Genomic DNA, 19,584 nt, shown 5'->3' on the forward strand with positions numbered 1-19,584 from the left:
TGAATTCTTAGAAAAAACGCCTCTGACAGGCCGGCTGAGTTTTGGAAGTATGTACGCAAACGGTCTAGCAAAAGCGGAGAGTCCTTCAGACTACTGGACTGAAATGGGGTAGAAGTGCGTGCTGTCGCTGACTGCTTTGCCACTCATTTCTCATATGTTTATAAGGCATCGGACTCTAGCACTGATATCAGACAACAGCCCAAGGCAGTTAGCTCATCCAGTGCTTTGTCGCTGGATGAAAATCTTATCTGCGAATGCATTAGGTGCTCAAAACCATCCTTATCATGTGGCCCAGATGCATCCCCTCCGCCATACTAAAAGCTTATGGTAGTATATTTGTCCCAATACTGACTACGATATTTAAGACCTGCCTGGACACTTCCACATTTCCTAGCATGTGCAAAACTGCTCGTGTTTTCCCAGTACTTAAGTCGGGCTCTAAAATATATGTTTCTAATTATCGCCCAATTTCTCTACTATGTGCCACATCAAATATCTTCGAACTGGCTCTTCACAAAATATTGTCTTTTAGTGTGAAAAACTCATTGATTCCAAATCAACATGGTTTTCTTGCTGGCCGCTCAACTACTACAAGTTTTGCTAGTTTCATGACGCAGATCTCCACACCTATTTCTCAGAGAGGACAGGTTGAGGTAATCTACTGTGACCTGGGCAAGGTTTTTGACGTAGTCAGACACACACTGTTTATAGCTAAACTTGCGCACTTTGACGTTGACTTGTCGATTGTAAATCTCTCGCACAGCTATCTGCTCAATAGATCTTGTTATGGTGCCGTAAATGGCCAAACTTCTTTGTATAAAGTGACTAGTGGTGTCCCTCAGGGGTCGGTATTAGGCCCACTCCTATTTTTAATTTACGTTAATGATGTTTCTTTTGCCATTCGTAATTCTTCTTTCCTCTTGTATGCCGATGGCACCAAGATATTTAAGGAAATTCATTCAGTTAACGGCTGTCGCTTGCTGCAGTAAGATCTGTGTCCTTTCCCGAATGGTGCAACGGCAATAACCTTTCTTTGAATACCTCAAAGACGAAATTCATGTCTATCACTTGCAAAACATCTAGCGTGTCATTTCAATACTCTGTCAATTCTGTGTCGTTATGCAAGGTTCATGAAATCAGTGATCTTGGTGTTGTTGTTGATAGAACGTTAAACTTTTCTTCTCACGTTAAGCGTGCGGCTATGCGGGGCCTTCGTTCTCTCAGATGTGTTTGCAGAATATCTTGAGAATTCAGTTCTCCTATAGCCCTCCACAAATTGTACACCGCTATATGTCTTCCACAACTTGAGTATGCGTCCGCGATTTGGAATGGCATTGCTCATTCCGGCGTTAACACCATTGAACGGGTCCAGAAAACATTCGTCAGCATATATAACCATCGCTTTGCTAGAAATCACTCTGGATCTCGTTCAAATACTACTGGATTATTATCATTGCCATCACTTCACTGCCGACGAAATCATTCTGATCTCTTATTTCTCTACAAGCTAGTGCACGGTATCATATCCTGCCCTGTACTTCTCAATTGTGTTAATTTTCGAATTCCGCGTAAGTTAACCAGAGAGAACAGACCGTTTCATGTACCCGCCTGCTTCTTCCAACACTCTACCGTTCACAGAATACAAAGTCTCTATAATGTTAATTTTCTTGATTTTGACGTTTCTCATAGTCTACAGTCATTGCTGTTATCCGAGCTTTTCACTGTCTTGACATGGTATGGCACAATGTACAAAGTCTTCCCTTCTCCGTCCTACCGCATATTTGTAATGTGCAATCTAACTTTTCATTCCCCTTCAATGTTTGTCGTGTTGTCTTATTTCATTCCTCCCCTTTTGTGTTCATGTGTTCATTTCTCTTTGTGTACGCGTTTTTGTTCTTGCTATTTCTGAGGACTGTCTGTATTGGATTGTTTATTTTCATTGTTTTATTTTTGCGTGCGGCTGCACAAAGACCTTACGGTTGTTGCTGGGCACGTTAAATAAATGATTTATTGATTGATTATTATTATTATTTTGTACATAGACGATGTGGAGAAGTTAGAGAGAGTCTGAGGGAATACCAGGACGATGTTCGGAATAAAGAACATGGCTGAAACCACCGCCTAGCACAACTGTGTATTATTATATGAAGTATATCGCCCCGTCAGAGGACAATAGACTTCATTTCTAGTGATTGGACTGCGTAGGTACCAGCAGGCACCATTAAAATCCATGACGTCACGGCGTTAGGTGCGGGAAATTCAAGGTTGCATCACCGCAGGCATTTCCTTTTTTTTCCCCGCGTGTTCTCACTTACGAAGCGTCTTCTCGAGGTAAGCGTGGTGATTTTCGAATTGTGGTAATCTATTAATATGAGAAAAATAGTTTACTCGCTCTCGTGCCCTTTTAAACACGGTATGAGAATCCTTACTTCAAGTTACCTGAAAGAGCCTTCACATAAAGTGGCTGAGGGCGCTTTGAATCCCTAAGGACGAGGGCGGACTTGAAATCGACCTTGAAAGCAGAAACTCGTTTTGAGTCTAAATTTCACCTCTTTTTGAAATAGAAGATATGCGTTGAGACTGAAGTAATACAGAGGGACCACATCACTTCACTTCTTTGGGGCGTTTCTAACTTAAATATTTCGAAAACACGCACAGGATCGGCGTAGCCGCTAGAGAGGGTCCGACCAATTGGAATTGCGAGCCATTGCGTTTAGGCTTTGGCTCCTTTGGCAGTGCCCCTTCCTGAATGTCTTATGGCGACAGCGCTTTAAGACTCATAGGTCGGGAAAGCTCGTGAAAACGAAGGGCTTGGCTAATGCCCACATCATGACTTTATATCACTTGAGGAACAAATTGAAGTGAGCATGAAAGGAATAAACGTACATTAGAGTGGTAAAAGCATGAATTGAACTCCACTAGGTGGAATTTAGTTATTTTGATGTGATTTAAGAGTATTATTTACGGGGAGTAAAATGTGAATTATCAAATAACCAAACGCGACAGTGGAGGCATTCCTATGCGATCTCCTTACTGGTAGCCAGGGCTGTCAGATTTTCTTTCCCTTTGCATCGCCCATACAAAATACTATTGTAAAGGACGCAATTGAATGAATTATCATAGAAACGTTCAAAAGCATGAAACTCTGAATAATGTGATTCAAATGCAGAGACGCAGTATGCTCCGAAGTAAAGGAAATCCTCATAGAGAGCAACGTTCATGAAAGTACCAGCCAGGGTCGGCACCAAGGTGGGGGTGGGTGGGCACGGAAGGCGGGGCGCTCGACCCCTAAAGTTTCGCCTGCCTCCCCGTCCCCTTTGCCTGCTCTCAAGAACAAGCATAATAAAAAATCACACCATCTCCCGCTAAATGGGACCATGAGGCGATGCGAAGCAGCGTTTCGGGATGTAGAGCCCGCGTTTCAGAGGGGGAGTGGAGAGGGGAGGGGAGAGAGGCAGAGGGGCGAGGGAGAGGGGGTGGGGGAAGGGTAGAGGGGGAGGGGTATTGTGAGTGTGGAGGGGAGAGGGGATGATAAATGTGAAGTGGAGAGGAGAGAGGGGAGTGGAGAGGGAGAGGAGGTGCGTGGAGAGGGCCAGCGCATGCGCAGTAAGTGTGGTCACGCCGCACACTACCACCACCACCACCGGATTGAACTCCGCTATAAGATGCTTCACATCTAATAGACAGCAAGAAGCATGCAGAGAACCTCAACAAGTCGCGTAAGATGACTCCAAGGCGAAAGCCATCGTGTTACTTTTCTTCTCAGTCGATGTATCCATCCCTCTATCCGCCCCTCTCCCAAAGCTTTCTTAGCCTAATGTTGTTTTCCATGACTGTAGGCACTCAGAACTTCATGCACCTCCCCTCATACTTAGCTCCTCCTGCTGTTACTCACCTTTTGCGTACCCCACGAATGATAGGGGGTCTCCCTGACAGTTTCACACTTTGGGGCCTCCTGATTCTGTATGTGCTTTGTAAGCCCGTATTTTTACATGCAATAAAGACGGATAAACTCCAACTTGAATTTTAGCTTGAACCTGGTGTTTGCATTGCCTCCGTGATCGCCTTACGTTTGACCAAGCGGCGATGTCCCGTGATAACGTTATCTTGTGACGTCACGAAATTCTGCGATTTCTGACATCACGATGACTTCGTACGGTAACGTCATCACATGACAATTTTTGACACCATCTCCTGTTGACGCAGACGGTCAGTTATCTCGTTTGATGAGGGATCTATTGCTTTCGCCTTCACGAATCCTGGCGCCACCCCTGGCTCCAGCCTCGAGCTGGCACAATGGTCCAACGCTTTCTGAATAGTCCACATTTAACTAGTGTCAACTTTCTACTGCAAAATAAAAGCACTATCTGCAACAGCATTTTGAACAATTAACGAATGAAAGCTTTACACACCGAATCCGAGAAAAAAAAGCAGCAATTATCCTGAAGTCTGGCCTCGGAACTCCTTCCAAATAAATAAGCATTACGCAAGAGCCGTTTCATTCTACCATCCCTTCGGCGGGCAAGTTGTCTCATGTCCGAGGTTGTGAAACTTGATCTAGTGGAAGTCAGTGCTAGAACCATTAGATACTTGATTAAAGGGATGATATAGTGAAATAGTAAATTAGTGTAGAATGGTAAATCATACTCTGAAAGCTCTAGTGTCGTTAGTTTCATCATCATAGGTTTATTATTAGATGATAGAATCAACGTCAAACTTTTCTCTTTTCACTTTTCGTCCGAAATATCCGATGATGAAGCCATAGATTTCAATGCGCTTTTTTGTATATTGGCCGCATTGGCTGAGCGAAATTTCTGGAATATCTGTATGTTAAGTCTCGGGCTCCCTCAGAAGGCAATGTACTTCCTTTTGACCCATTAAAAACTTCGTGACCCCTAGTACACGCTATCAAATATGTAACGTCACAGGGACTGGGGCTGAAATGTTAATGTGGCGTCGCCCCCCGAACTTTTTTAAATGCGAAGCATTTCTTAGCGAACTTCTGCGACTTTGAGCGTATCTATCTATCTATCTATCTATCTATCTATCTATCTATCTATCTATCTATCTATCTATCTATCTATCTATCTATCTATCTATCTATCTATCTATCTATCTATCTAGCCGCCTACGACTTTTTGCTCGCCTGGCCGTTTCGTTAATCGGATGTATACCAAAATTGGTGTGTCATAACATGGCCTTATTACGAACATAAATGACAGGTCACATCATGAAAATCATGACACGCATGTCATGAACAGCATGATTTACATTCCACAACCTTAGGCTCTTGTGGGCGTTCCGTTAATTTCATATACACCAAAATTGGTACGACGTGACAAGAATTGATGACGAACATAATGACTGGTCCTAACATGCAAATCATGACGCGCATGTCATGTGCAGCATGATTTACATGACATGGTCTCTGGGCGCTCGCGGCCGTTTAAATGAAGGGATATATACGAAAACTGGTATGACGAGACATTTCTGTATGAAGAACATAACTGACTCGTAATAACATGAAAATCATGACATGCATGTCATGTAGGACATGATTTACATGCCACGCTCATGGCGCACTCGCGGTCGTTTCGCTAGATTGATATACACCAAAATTGGTATTGTGCTATGTGACTGTATGAAGAACATGAATAACAGGTCGTAGCATGAAAACCATGACATTCATGACATGTATGTCATGATTTACATGCCACGCTCATGGTGCATTTGCGGCCGTTTCGCTTGCATGATATCCACCAAAATTGGTATTGCGCGACACGACCGTATGACGAACGTAAGTGAGAGGTGGTAACATGAAAATCATGACGTGCAAGTCATGTACAACCTGATTTACATGCCACGCTCATGGTGCGCTAGCGGCCGTTTCAGTAGATTGATATTGCCACGCCCACTTCTTCAATACCAAAATTGGTATTGCACGAAGTGACTGTATGAAGAACAAGAATAACAGTTGGTAAGATGAAAACCATGACATGCATGTCATGTATGTCATGATTTACATGCCACGCTCATGATGCATTCGTGGCCGCTTCGCTGGCTTGATGTACACCAAAATTGGTATTGCGCGCAGCGACTGTATGACGAACGTAAATGAGAAGTGGTAACATGAAAATCATGGCATGCATGACATGTACGACATGATTTACATGTCATGCTCATGGCGCACTCGTGGCCGTTTCGCTTGCTTGATATCCACCAAAATTGGTGTTGTGCTATGTGACTGTATGAAGAACATGAATAACAGGTGCTGGCATGAAAACCATGACATATATGACATGTATGTAATGATTTACATTCCTCGCTCATGGTGCACTTGCGGCCGTTTCGCTGGCATAATATGCACCAAAATTGGTATTGCGCGACACGACCGTATGACGAACGTAAGTGAGAGGTGGTAACATGAAAATCATGACGTGCAAATCATGTACAACCTGATTTACATTTAGGATGACTGCCAGTTGGGCGTGTTGGTATAGGTTCATGATGAAACAAGCGCAAAATATACGAAGACTCAGAAAGGACACCGTTTACATGCTGATTTACATGCCACGCTCCTGGTGCGCTAGCGGCCGTTTCAGTAGATTGATATACACCAAAATTGGTATTGCGCGAAGTGACTGTATGAACATGAATAACAGTTGGTAAGATGAAAACCATGACATGCATGTCATGTATGTCATGATTTGCATGCCACGCTCATGATGCATTCGCGGCCGCTTCGCTAGCTTGATGTACACCAAAATTGGTATTGCGCGCAGCGACTGTACGACGAACGTAAATGAGACATGGTAACATGAAAATCATAACATCCATGACATGTACGACATGATTTTTTTGCTTGTTTTCTCGCTGACCGAGCGTCTTCTCGCAGCAAGGGTGGTGTCTCTGCTATCGAGAAAGAGTAATTTAATAATACGAGGAAACTCGCTTTTCATTTTACTGTCCTTCTAAGGTACCAGCTGGGTAGCGTTCTACCTACTTCAATGCTAATTCAGTACCTTATATTGCACCCAAAATTTTTGGCACTTTTTTATGTACCAATAACCGTAGCCAGTTGCGACGGTAGCAAAGAGAGTGCTTAATACTTTGCTCATTTATCATTAAATAGTTTACTTTATTACCGTAAATACGTGACTCAACTAGGTGCCCAATGGTGCCAGAAAACTATTGGGTACCGTTTGTGCGTGTCTGCACGCTAGAGCAAAGCCTTTTTGTGCTGATAACAAACTATTTTTCATGTTTTGCCTAGCTCTCTCAAAGAAGCTTAATCCGATTTTGCATTTAGTTCCATTTAGTGCCGTGTGGTGGAACCTCGCAGTTCCTACGCATGTAACGGCTTCCTTTCCGCTACAGCTGAACAGTTTACTTTATGATCATGTGTCTGCAAAGCACTCTGGTGAAGCACACATGCCTGTCAATTTTCCTGCCCTTCATCCTGCTCCTCCGGCTCCACTATCCATCCACGCGCGCGGGGAACCAACTTTATCCCCTTCAGACACGCAATATGATGCGCTGTCTGCAAATGCGTCAATTGCGCATGGCATGATTCGAAGCTACTCAGTATTACATTCCAAGAAAGAAAACGAAGGAATGTGTTGTTTTGTGTGAGTTTCAGTAATAAATGTTAATTAGCGTGTAACTAAACATTTAATTATTCTGCCATCAGTCATCTTCAATCCTTGCACAAAAAGAATCAACTATTAGACCCGAAAAGCATGCACATCTTCTTTCTTGGTTGTATTCGTTTCCAGCGGAGAAAATAAAATATTCTTGACGTTGGTCCTGGAACACGGCTCGTCGAACGATCGTCTAACATGGTAGTGTCTCCACCAATGTGATCCTCTGCAGCAATACTCTTGACAATAAAGTTAAATGACCGCTAGTTGTCCAATCGGGAAGCGCGCACGAATGTGCACAGTGATTTGCAGGCCATTTGACGAAACACGTGGCTTGGGAAATAAAGAAAGAAAAAAGGGACGCGCCTCCGAAGTTCGCGTTTCCAAACGAGGACGCCGTGTCGCAAAGGGTTATTCTGCAATGAGTTCGCGCTGTTCATTTTATACTGTCGATAGTACCATCGAGTTTACTATCCATAGTGCTATCGATAGCATTTTTTTACCATCGATAGTTCGATAGTGATTCAACTATTGATAGCGTCGATAGTACCACCGATAGTTCTGCATCCCTATTAGATGGTTCAACTGTTAATTCCTGTGGAACATTCGACTAGGACGAACTTTTAAACCAACTGGAGTAAGTGCAAGGGGGTAAATGTTAAACCGCTGTAGTTACTCCCGCAGTTGGTCCAAAATTGTTTCAAAATTTGTGGCAGCCCTATCGAAAAAAGCAGCGTTTCCAGTGCCTCCCAGTGCCTTTCAGCGCACTGGGTGGCACTGGAAACGCTGTACAGTGTGTCCCAGTGTACTACAGCGCGTTGGGAGGCACTGGGACAGACTGTACACTGTGTCCAGTGCCGCCCAGTGCACTGAAAGACGCTGGGAATACTGTACACAGTGGCCCAGTGTCTTACAGCGCACTGGGAGGCACTGGGCACGCTGTACACTGTCTGCCCGCGCACTGGGAACACTGGCTGCACATTGGAAAAAACTGCGCGCCCTGGGTAGAATTCGTATAATATTTGGTATTGGGTCGCAAGAAGTCGAAAGAAAAACTTATCGAATATTTTCAAAGTATTATTCTATTCTGTGTCCTACACATATATAGCTTTAGCTTTAGTTAAGCGATGGACGTTGTACGTTTCGCTAAAGCAATCATCTGTCGAGCGCGCGCGCTTTCTCCGAAGTGTGTCATCGAGTGTCGTGAATGTAGTTCATATAACTGCATCGAAAGAACTCATCATTCGCAACGCTATATGACATTAGTATTAGTCTGATAATAACATCAACCCACTCTGCCAGTCCTTCCGTATGGGCTTGTAGCGCTGAAAGCCGCCCCATGGACGCACGTCACCGGGAACAGTGAGCCAATGTAACGCTCAATCTCGGCGTTTTTAGCTTCTGATTTGTGTAATCGAAGGCGCAAACATGGCCTCGCTTCAGTCAGGTATGATCGAAACTAGATTATAACAGTTATTAGATTCCTCGTAATTGAATATTCGCGTTCTTCACAGCGATCGTGTCGCACGGAGTACAGCTCTAAGCCTAACGGTCGGCTCGGCAAGGGTGAATTACTGCGGCTGTATATCACGCGGAACGTAAACAAGAAAGACGGAAAATATGTTCAAATGGGTGACAAAAACTAAAGTATTCAGTGTGCAGGTCAGATAAACATTGTTTTCTAAATAGGCATGACTAACTGCTTAGCGAGTCAGTGCGATCGCCGCAACACAACTGCAGTTATGCTATATAATAGTCTTTGCGGCAAAAGGCACCGGATAGACGTTCTGATCCTAGGCAGCACATAACAAACACATTCACTATCTTCTGTTAGGTTCTCGCGAGCACGATGAGACGGAAATCTGTGTTTCTAAACGCGAAAAATGAAAAATACTGACTACCGGAAATAGTTATAACACGAAGAAAAAAGTAGCTGATTCTCGTTTTTCAGGTGTGGCGTAGCGGTAACGTGTCAGACTCGGGATACACGCTGCGTCGAGGTGGTGAGTTCGACTCCCGCTCACTCGGTTTTCTTAGGTGTTTTTTTTTTCGTCGCAGTGCTCGTGTTTCAGCCCTAATTACGGTATGGGCATGAGCACAATTTTTAAAAACAATTTAAAAGCCCGATTTCGGCCCGTACTGGGTGTCTCAGTGTGCAGCGCGTGCCAGCGTCCAGCGTGCCTCGTGCAGCGTGCCAGCGTCCCAGTACCAGCGCCACACTGGTCCAATAATCATGTATGGCACTGGGACAGTGCCACTGGGTTTTCCGATAGGGAGCCCATTTAGTAGCCTGAAGGACCAATGCCGTACTCCATTGAGTCATTTTCGGCTTAGAGTGTACGACGCAAACGCAGCGCGGGCAACGATGCAGCATGGCCCGCGGCTCAAAATATATTTAATTTCTCCACGTATGGCGTGCCGTGCGTTTCACCCAACGCTGCGTGCGTTTGTATTCTGCCGTTACTATACTGCCGAATGAGCGACGCATGGCGTAATTGTCTAAAGCAGCGCTATGCGGAGCGAGGGGTCGCAGGCTCAAGTCCCCGGTTGTGTGTTTCGGAATTTTGCCTACTGAATGTTTATTTGTGGCTTTTATTCATATACACATATATATACATATACGTTACACTACGGCGACGGCAAAAATCGACCGAGAGTGTCCATACAATTGCTATTGCAATATAAATGCTTCATCGTGACTGCAGCACGAAGGACATGAGCAAAAGGCACATACATAAGGACGTACACAGACTCGCGTGTCGTCCTTTCCTTTGCCATTCGTCTGTGTCAGTCACGCTGTCGACCCAATGAAGATATACCAACGGATCCTCTGTTTTTGCAAACGCTTGCTCCTCAATGGGAGCCGTTGGTCCGCCTTCGTTCAAAGAACTTCCGGGGAGCGACGCCACATAAAGGGTACGACTGCTTGCGTCATACGTGCGTCTGAGCGCTCAACGCTGCTGTTGTGGTGGACGCGCCGTCCCTCTCCTATATCATGCGTCTGTCAGATTTGTTCCGTCGTGCTCCTTCCTTCGTGGCTAGAGGCAAAACCGCCGGCCCGCCGCCGCCGAACAGCGCTCGTGGGGCACATGTTAAATTCCTCCCATGCAGTAGCGTCGCAGTGACGCGTCCCCGTTGGTAGCACGCATAGCGCCACGAACGGAGACTCGCCATATCACAACACCGCGTCTCTTAGTGAGCCAGCGTGACAACCAACAGAGTAATCAAGATGGATACAAGACGCCGCTCTACGGATGAAATCACAACTGAACAAAAGATTAACTCATCTGACTTCCTTTGTGAGGCGCCACCTAAAGGGTATACTCTCCCCCATAAACGCAAAGCACGCGCGAATGCTGGCCGACGGGGGAATGTAGGAAAGGATAAGAGGAGAGGGTGGTGAACAGTCGGATCGGGCGCATCTGGCGGGCATTGAAAAAATAGAGGAGGCGCTGGCTATACTAACTCTCCCAGTGTTCCATCTTACAGAAAATGCGCTTTGGAAACGCAAAGTTTCGCAGGAATGATACCTCTGAGTATTTGTGCAATGCGCGGGGAATATTTGCACCGAGTCGTTCTAGCGAAAGGAAAGAGCACTACATGTGGCCGTGTATACACGCTGCACTGTGAGGACAAGTCATCGCACCGATATTTCGATTACGTTCAGCAACGCGGACGCGAATCTGCTATAAACAGTACGAGGAATCAATGCCAGGTGTGTCGTAGCGACGCTAAATGGTCCGAGTTTGAATTTACTTTTAAAAAAGTGGCGGAAACAGCTAGGAAACCAAATTTCCGCATGAATAGACATGAAACATGACGCCTGATTTGAACTTGTATGCCCTTTATTTTTTTAACGAATTTCCTCTTACACAATAGTTGCAGTTACATAGCAGGAGAGACAGCGCATATCAGAAACTGCATACGCTTCAACCGGGTCCGCAATGAAGTAGTTTATCAAAACACCTTAGTGCAGTTCTCCGAAAATGAGATGGATGATGCGCATTGGAAGGAAAATATGTGTGGATGAAGTACGGCTTTTTTCTAAATCGTCAAACACTCGATGCAATGTGATATAGGCGCCAGAAACATTAAAACTTCATGCTATGAAGCCCTGAGATCATTATTCCAAATGCCTGTGCTACGTACAATCAACTGAGCTTGTGATGACTTTATGATTGGTTAAAAAAAGGAAGTAAGGAAAGTAAAAATACTTAAACACATAGTATAGGTATAAGCTTGGCACAACTTGCTCCTTTTGCATTTACACGGCCGCTTATGGATTGGCCTAAAACGACTCAAAGGCGAAAGCCATATTTTCCTTCTCAGTCGATTATGTTGATCCCCCACCCCACGAAACCTTTCTGTACCCAGAGTGGGTTTGCACTGCCTCCGGGGTAGGTAGCACTGGAAGCTTTCTGCAGATGTCGTGTTTTTGGTGGGCCTCGGGGATCGGCCAACGTTTGACCAAGAGACGATGCCATGTGGCGACGTCATATGTGGCACGTACCATTAGACGTCGTAGTGACGTCATGAAGACGCCACTAACATTGACAACATGTGGCATCATGATGAGGTCATCACATGATGCTTTTTTTGTATCACTAGCGTTGAGACCGACGGTCGATTTTCGCGTTTGATGAGGCACCTAAGGCTTTCCCCTTAATAAATTAGGCATAAACGAAGGCAGTAATAGTCCTGGGCATAATGCCGCGCCCAGAACCTTAGCATATGTTTCTACCAAATAAACAGAATTTCCCTGGAAACACCCCATGTTTGGAAACTCAATCGCTTCCGACCATTTTTTACTGACACCGTTAAATCTGCGAGTTCGCTGAATCTCTTCTACCCTGATTCGTTCGAGCTGCTAGATGAACGAGGTAAGAGTACAGAGAAATGACTCTGCGGCCATCGGAGAACTTTTCTCGGCAATTTTAGGAATCCTTAGATACGTCATCAAACGCCAAAATTGACCGTCGACATTTGACCGTCGTCCCGCAGCGTCGGTGTCAGCACGAGCGATAAAAAAAATCATCACGTAACAACATCACCACATGACGTCATCATTACGTCAACGATCATGACGCCACCATGACGACATATAAGGTGACGCCATATGATGGCATCATCGCATCACACTGTCGCTTGGGCAAAGGTGGGCCGATCTCGGAGGCAATGCAAAACCAGGTGAAGTGCAGAAAGCTTCAAGTACTTCCCATCCTGGAGGCTGAGCGAAGTCGCGTTAGGTGCGGAATGCTTTCGGGCGTGATCGATACTATCGACTGAGAAGAAAAAGATGATGGCTGTAGCCTTGCAATCGTCTTAGCAAATGTATAAGGCACCGTGGGACTTTTTTTCTCTGTTTCCTTTGGACTAATTACTCTACTTCAAGTTGAGCGCTGTAGTGGGCGTTTTTCACCATTTTCGGTAGACCTTAGATGTACATCGCTACATCTCGCAACATTGTAGCAGGTGCTGTATTAATTAACTTCGTTATATGAGAAAAAGAATGTGACGTACGCATTAAAGCAATGTGGAGGCAACCCTGATCCTTGACTTAGGTGTCCGGTGGTGGAATTCACACGTTGGCGGTCGTGTGAGCTGTTGTATTGCTTTGGTTAGCATTCTGTTTCATCGAAGTGCCGGCATTCGTGCCTGAATCGCGGTATGCGTTCACTGAATGTAGTGAATTAAATGATTTAATGATATTAAATTCACTAAATTCTGTTCAGCGTACGCTGATTCATTCTTGATTCATACTAGTGAATGTTTAAATCTAGTTTGGTCTTCTAATCGTACGGCGTAATTACGTTGGTATCAGACGTCACGAGAACCTTGGCGCCTTTCGCTTTAATGATATATTTTGGGCTGTCGAGTTGTATGACGCCTTCACCTTAATAATTGGCGCAACGCTTAGAAAATCAGCATCTTGCACTGTCAATGCAGCCAGAGCGTATACATCATGGCTCTCAGTTCCAATTCGTCGCAGCCACCCTTGCGCCTATGTCAACCACGTGCCTGTTTTAGAGGTATTCATGTGAAAACGCTCCAAAGAAATAAACCGCAATAGGTTCTCTGTGAAATTTCTGTCACGTCGCATGTCTTATATTTGAGAGAAAACAAAGGCTAAAATTTACGCCTGAAACGCCGCTCTTCCCTAAAGCCACATAACAAACCCATCCTCGTCGTCAAATATTGAAGACGAGCGCGCTCACGTTATATGAAGGCTCTTGGTAGTGGCACTCGCACTTTGGAGTTCGTGTGCCCCCGTGTGTTTCTTGGATTAACGTTGCGTTTCGTCGCGCTGCCAAAGCGGATTTCAGAGGCCGTGTAGAAAGATGCGCGTGGTTGAGGTCTGCTCCGCCAGGTGAGGTTACAATCCCATCTGCACAACAGAAAACCGTTTGCTCATTCAGTGAACTCAGTCATCTATTTTCATTAAATATCTTCAGAGTTAGCAGACCCTAGAGTAGACAAATGGCCCGATATCACATATATGCAATGCAACGTGCAACTTGAACCCCAACTATCAATTTCGTATCATTTCTATTTTTAGAAGACTTTTTCTGGATATTCGGATAACCGGAAGTAATTGCTTGAGATCAAGTGCCTGGAAGAGAAACAAGGACGTCCCTCATTGCTGGTTACACTAAAACGCTATGTGACAGTAACTCAGCGAGGCCGTTCGTTTGTAGAAACTTGAGCACAGCCTTCATAGTGTTCTGATGTGAAGCTTTAAACTTCCAGCATTTAATTATTCATTTCTCGGAAAGCGACTGCTCGTCGAGGTGTGCCAACGCTGCCGAGAGGGACATTCTAAGTCAGAGTCTTTATTCCAGACACGCGAACACAGATACACGGCTGAGGAGAAGAGCGAAAAAGAAATGGAGCCAGCTCCCCTCCCTAAAAGCCGTCGAACCAGCGACGGAGGTGGCCATTTTCTTCAGGCTGTTGCCTTTCAGTACTTTCTTTTGCAAGTATTTCTAAGTGTTTCTATGTTTCGCAAGTGTTTTGTGAGTATTTCTGTGTTGTATCGTTGCTGTTTATTTCACATTAGGCAATAGGGAGCGCCTTTCCGCTCTTCTAGACAGTTGCGTTCTGATCAGATTTCACTAAGGACTAAATTGTATCTTTGTTCTTCGGGTCTAGCCATGCGGATCCCGCACGACGAAATGCTCATTTACGGCCGCGCTGGAAAGCCACGGTAGCGTTCTTGTGTGGCCATGGCTCTTCGCACCTGTCCACCCGCCTGAAAATGCATTACTATCACGGCTGCGCTGGAACGCAAGCAGCGTTGCCAATGATGCTTCTTTGTATGACATGTCCACTTCCGACGTGCTACGCGTTACCATGTCACCCGTGAAGGGCTTCGCTGTTTAAGGGGGGGGGGCACTTGCTCAAGGCTTGGACTATTTTAGAAAAACATCTATTTCCATTACTCATTTTCGGTAAATCACCCCTTTCATCAGAAATTCGAGGGGGGGGGGGACCAGACCTTAGGGCTTTCCCTCCAGACTACGGGCCTGGCCATTGCGGCTACCGTCCCTATTGCAAAAACCAGCGCCGTTCCAGTACCCCCAGCGTGATACCAGCACGTTTCTTGGCGCTAGACCGCACTGGGAACACTGGTACACGCTCGAATTCACTGGGACTCCGGTGAAAGCACTGTGAAAGCGCTGGGTCGCACTGGTAGAGCCACTGGCTTTGCCGCTGTGACGCTGGCGCTCACTGGGAAGCGCTGGAGACGCTGGAATTCTCACTGGTGTGCGCTGGCACATACTGGAGCCTGCACTGTTCTGCCAGTGCCGCGCGTTGCTTTCAGTATCGTGCGCGGCAGAATGCTTTGGTATCGTTGAATATCGAATGTCTGATTCGATGGTACCGATAGATGCTATCTTAACGGGTCCCAAACATGTGTCACAAATTCTAGCTTGGCAGAAAAAGACCAGGAGATGCGCACTATTTTCATGGTATACGTGATATGATATATATACGTGAAATCACGGTCACCTTTAATGTTTCCCTGTCGAATGGGGAGAAATATATGTTAATAACCCAAAGCAGCCAACACTGATCATTTTGCTTTCTACCACGCTTTTTTTATTCATGCAGTGCCAATAACGTCGTTAATTTTTGCGGAGCACGTAGCAGCAATGAATACACATTTTGTGCATGCCGCACACACACACACACACACACACACACACACACACACACACACACACACACACACACACACACACACACACACACACACATATATATATATATATATATATATATATATATATATATATATATATATTGACTTCATATTGTAATGTTTATAAGTCTGGAGGCGTTGGTCTGTGGACACAGAGCTAACCGTTACATCGCCGTGCAGTTGGCAAGAAGTAAATGAGAGCTGGCTTCGCGACCTCTCCCAAAGGCGGCGAGAAAAACAGCCGTCGTTCAATATCGCCACACCGGAAACGCATCTCGGGCAATTCTTGCACTTCCACTTACTTCAGCTATACCTTAGTAACAGTTAAAAAGGTTTCGAGGCTAAAATGCAGAAACTTCAACCATCGCAACTCATCTGCGCCGAGATCGTTCCTACCCAGTGCGGTTCCCAGCGAGTGTTAGGCCTAGCGTAGCGGCCGAGTCCGTCTACATGCCACCGGCGCTTCTTGGTTTAAGCACACGCAATTCCAACGTGTAAGAATTACTGTAAAGTATAGTCTGGACATCCGTTAACCTAAATTAACTATTTTTTCTTGTGTACGGTGTCCGAACAAGGAGCGATCACCATCGACGCGACGCGCTTTCAGCAACAAACGCAGGCTTACCGAAAGCAGCCGGCCGCACTCGTCGCTCCTTCTCTGACTCATACGTCAGAACACATACCTGTCAACCGGTACGCGTTAGTGAACTAACACACCGGTATCTTTTTTCAACCAATTGTATTTGTTTTTGCGCAACGGTTTTATAGTTGTAGGTATCGATAGAACTGCAAGTCAGAATACAGACACACCCGCCCCACAGTAATATCGTCGCTCGCGCGAGAAAACTACTCAGTATGAATTCATGTAGGCGCGTGTTTATCGAACGAGTCATCATAAAGCTTCTGAACATGTTCATCATTAGGAAGGGCGAGAAACGGCTGTTAAAAATCGGCAGTAACAGCCGTGAAACTGTACCCTGCTCCTCGATCCATTTGATATCTTTCGGACTTAGGACGGGAATTCTTAAATAAACCTAGCACTCTTCCCATTTTTGGCATTTCATTCGTTGCCGGCCACCGCTTGTTTGTGTCTAATAAAGAAGCAAGCGTGATTTGGAAAGGAAGATCGCGTCTTCCTTGAACACGCGACACCGAAATATGAAACGAAACGCTGTCTTACTGTATTGACTAGCCCTTTTACAGCGACGTGGACGTGTTTCAGCGTGGCGCAGTGGAAGAGTACTCGCTTGCAGTTTCAGAAGTGGCGAGTTCGAATCCTCGTGGTGGAGCTTTGTTTTTTTTTTTTTTTCATACTGCTTTTTTCTTCTTTTTTTATTGCACTGATGTTTTCTATATGATTTTCTGTACTAATAAATTTATGCAGGGAACGTAGGGACCGCCGTTTTAACGCTGTAGAGGCGTTTTGCGCTTGTGTACCCAGCGCCTCCCAGTAAAGCGTCGCCCCAGCGGACCATTATCCAGCGCGACGCTAGGCCCATAATCAGGCATGGCACTGGACGCTGGTACCCAGTGGCGCTGGGTTTTGCAATAGGGGTGGCTGCGGCCAACAAACCCGCACAGCCACTGCAGAACCAAGGAGGTTTAAAAAAATCACAGCATATCCACGGAGTGAATGATGATGAGTGGGCGAAGCTGCGGAGGTTCATCGGTAAACCGTGAATCTTCCGTGAATTCTGCCCAGTACATCATCACCGACGTGAGATCGGGCGCGTTTATACTAAAGGTTCGATGAGTTATGACGACTTGCAGCTCACTTTAATTTTACATGTACGCTGTGAATTTTCATTGTTTAGAAAACCATTGCTTTAGAAAACATCTGGCGTCTTTCGTTAAGCAGCTGGCGTCTTTTCGTTTTGCTGTAGAAACATCTGGCGTTCTTTCGTTTTGCTTTTACAAAACAACTGGCGTCTTTCGTTGGTTTATTTCATCAATCAACGGCGTTTTGAACAAAATTTTTATTGTTTAATCACGCACAGGAGAAATCTCACCAGGAACTACCTTGGAGGTAAAGAATGGCTGCTAATGGGAATGAGAGACAGAAGAAGTCGGCTTTTAGCTAAAGCTGCGAAATTTTTATTGTTCAACAACGCACAGGAAAAATCTCCCACCGGCACCACCTTGGAGGTCAAAGCGTAAGACTGGTTACGCACTACGACTACTATGACTACGACTACGACTACGAGGGACGAACGGGTGCCGCCTTAAGGAGCTTCGCCCCTAAAAATTCTGGAGTGGAAGCTCTGGCAAGGCCTTGCCAGAACAATTGAAGCCAGCTTTTGCCCACCAAAGAGCTCGGAAACATGCTCTTTTCTGGTGGTGCCTGCTAAGAGATCAAATGGCTTTGATCTGTTAGTATAAATACTACGTTAATTATAAAATAAAAGATAGTTGTTGCCGACAAAAGTAACTCGTCGAGTGGAGTATTGGCGATCGATCTCCAATAAAATTTGCCATGACTTTGAGGCTTACTGATGAAAACTAGTAACAAAAAGACACGCTTGGAGCAGTATCTGACCCGTAAAAGTTGCTATATTAAACTCGTCTGGCGTGCGTGCAAAACGCTCGCTTTCCTTCGCCAAACGCCGATGATTTATCGTGCCCCCACTAAGATGGCGGCCGCAGCCGCTATCTTTTGGTGGGCACGGCTTCACTCTTGCGCAATAATCGCCGCTCCAGCAATTTTTTTTAACCTCCTTGTGCAGAACGGTTGCTGCACTAGGAGCAACAGCGTGACACACCTGCCTGAAAATCCGTTTTCGCCCCCACCGAGGGGGATCGTTTGCGCTGTCGGGGAAAGGTCCCCGCCTCCTCCGAGGATGCGCGGGTGGTCGCGCCTACTAACTAATCCGTGACGTCGCTGTCACATGATCAGCAATCCCCACGGATTTCTCCCTCGTTTGAATACCCCTTTACACGTGTGCTCGATCCCCTAAATCGCATCGTTTGGGCAATGGGTGCGCGAAGCAGTCGTGACAGTACTTTCGGAAGTCACTGCCATGTATTGCAGTGGTAAGCATCGTAACCGCGACACCTATAATACCAAAAGCACAATTGTGCTGCCACTTATTGCGTCGCCGTAATTTGTCGCTTTCCTCCGGCAAGAGAGACTTGAACGACAGCAATTTCCGTCGAGTCATCGACGCATGCAATGTCGCTCGTATTTTAATCATTACAATTTCTGCGGTAGCTGAGGTGGCTTCACCGCCGGCGAGTTCGTCATTGCCGGAGCCTCTTTCAGACGCATTCAAAGCGGGGCTGAACCTGGTTGTCAGTCTGAAAGCTAGGTATTAGAATGCGTATAATTGTATTAGAATGCGTATAAAGGTGTTAGAATGCGTATAATAGAGTGCGTATAATTTAACCGTACGTGAATGGAGAGCTTTAGACTGTCGGCAAACGTCTTTGAGTTAGCCTTGGACCAAATACCGTAGCCGTAAACGTGACAGGTTGAATAGGTAGCGTCATCTGGCGGGGCCGAGACGAACGAGGCAAGGAGAGACTAGTTGACCTTAACACAGCGCACACACGAAGACAGAAGAATAAGGAAAGAACTGACGACACGTGCGTTGTTATTGGGGGCTTGACTAGTTATTGCACAAGCGTAGCGCATGTTATTTCCTGCTGGTGTAAATTCGAGGCAGCGTTATAATATCGCGTGAGTTGCGTTTTTAAAGTTTTTTTCCCTCGACGACACCAGAATCAAAGAAACGAACATGTCCT

The sequence above is a fragment of the Rhipicephalus sanguineus genome, chromosome 7, assembly GCF_013339695.2.
Source record: "Rhipicephalus sanguineus isolate Rsan-2018 chromosome 7, BIME_Rsan_1.4, whole genome shotgun sequence".
NCBI lineage: Eukaryota > Metazoa > Arthropoda > Arachnida > Ixodida > Ixodidae > Rhipicephalus > Rhipicephalus sanguineus.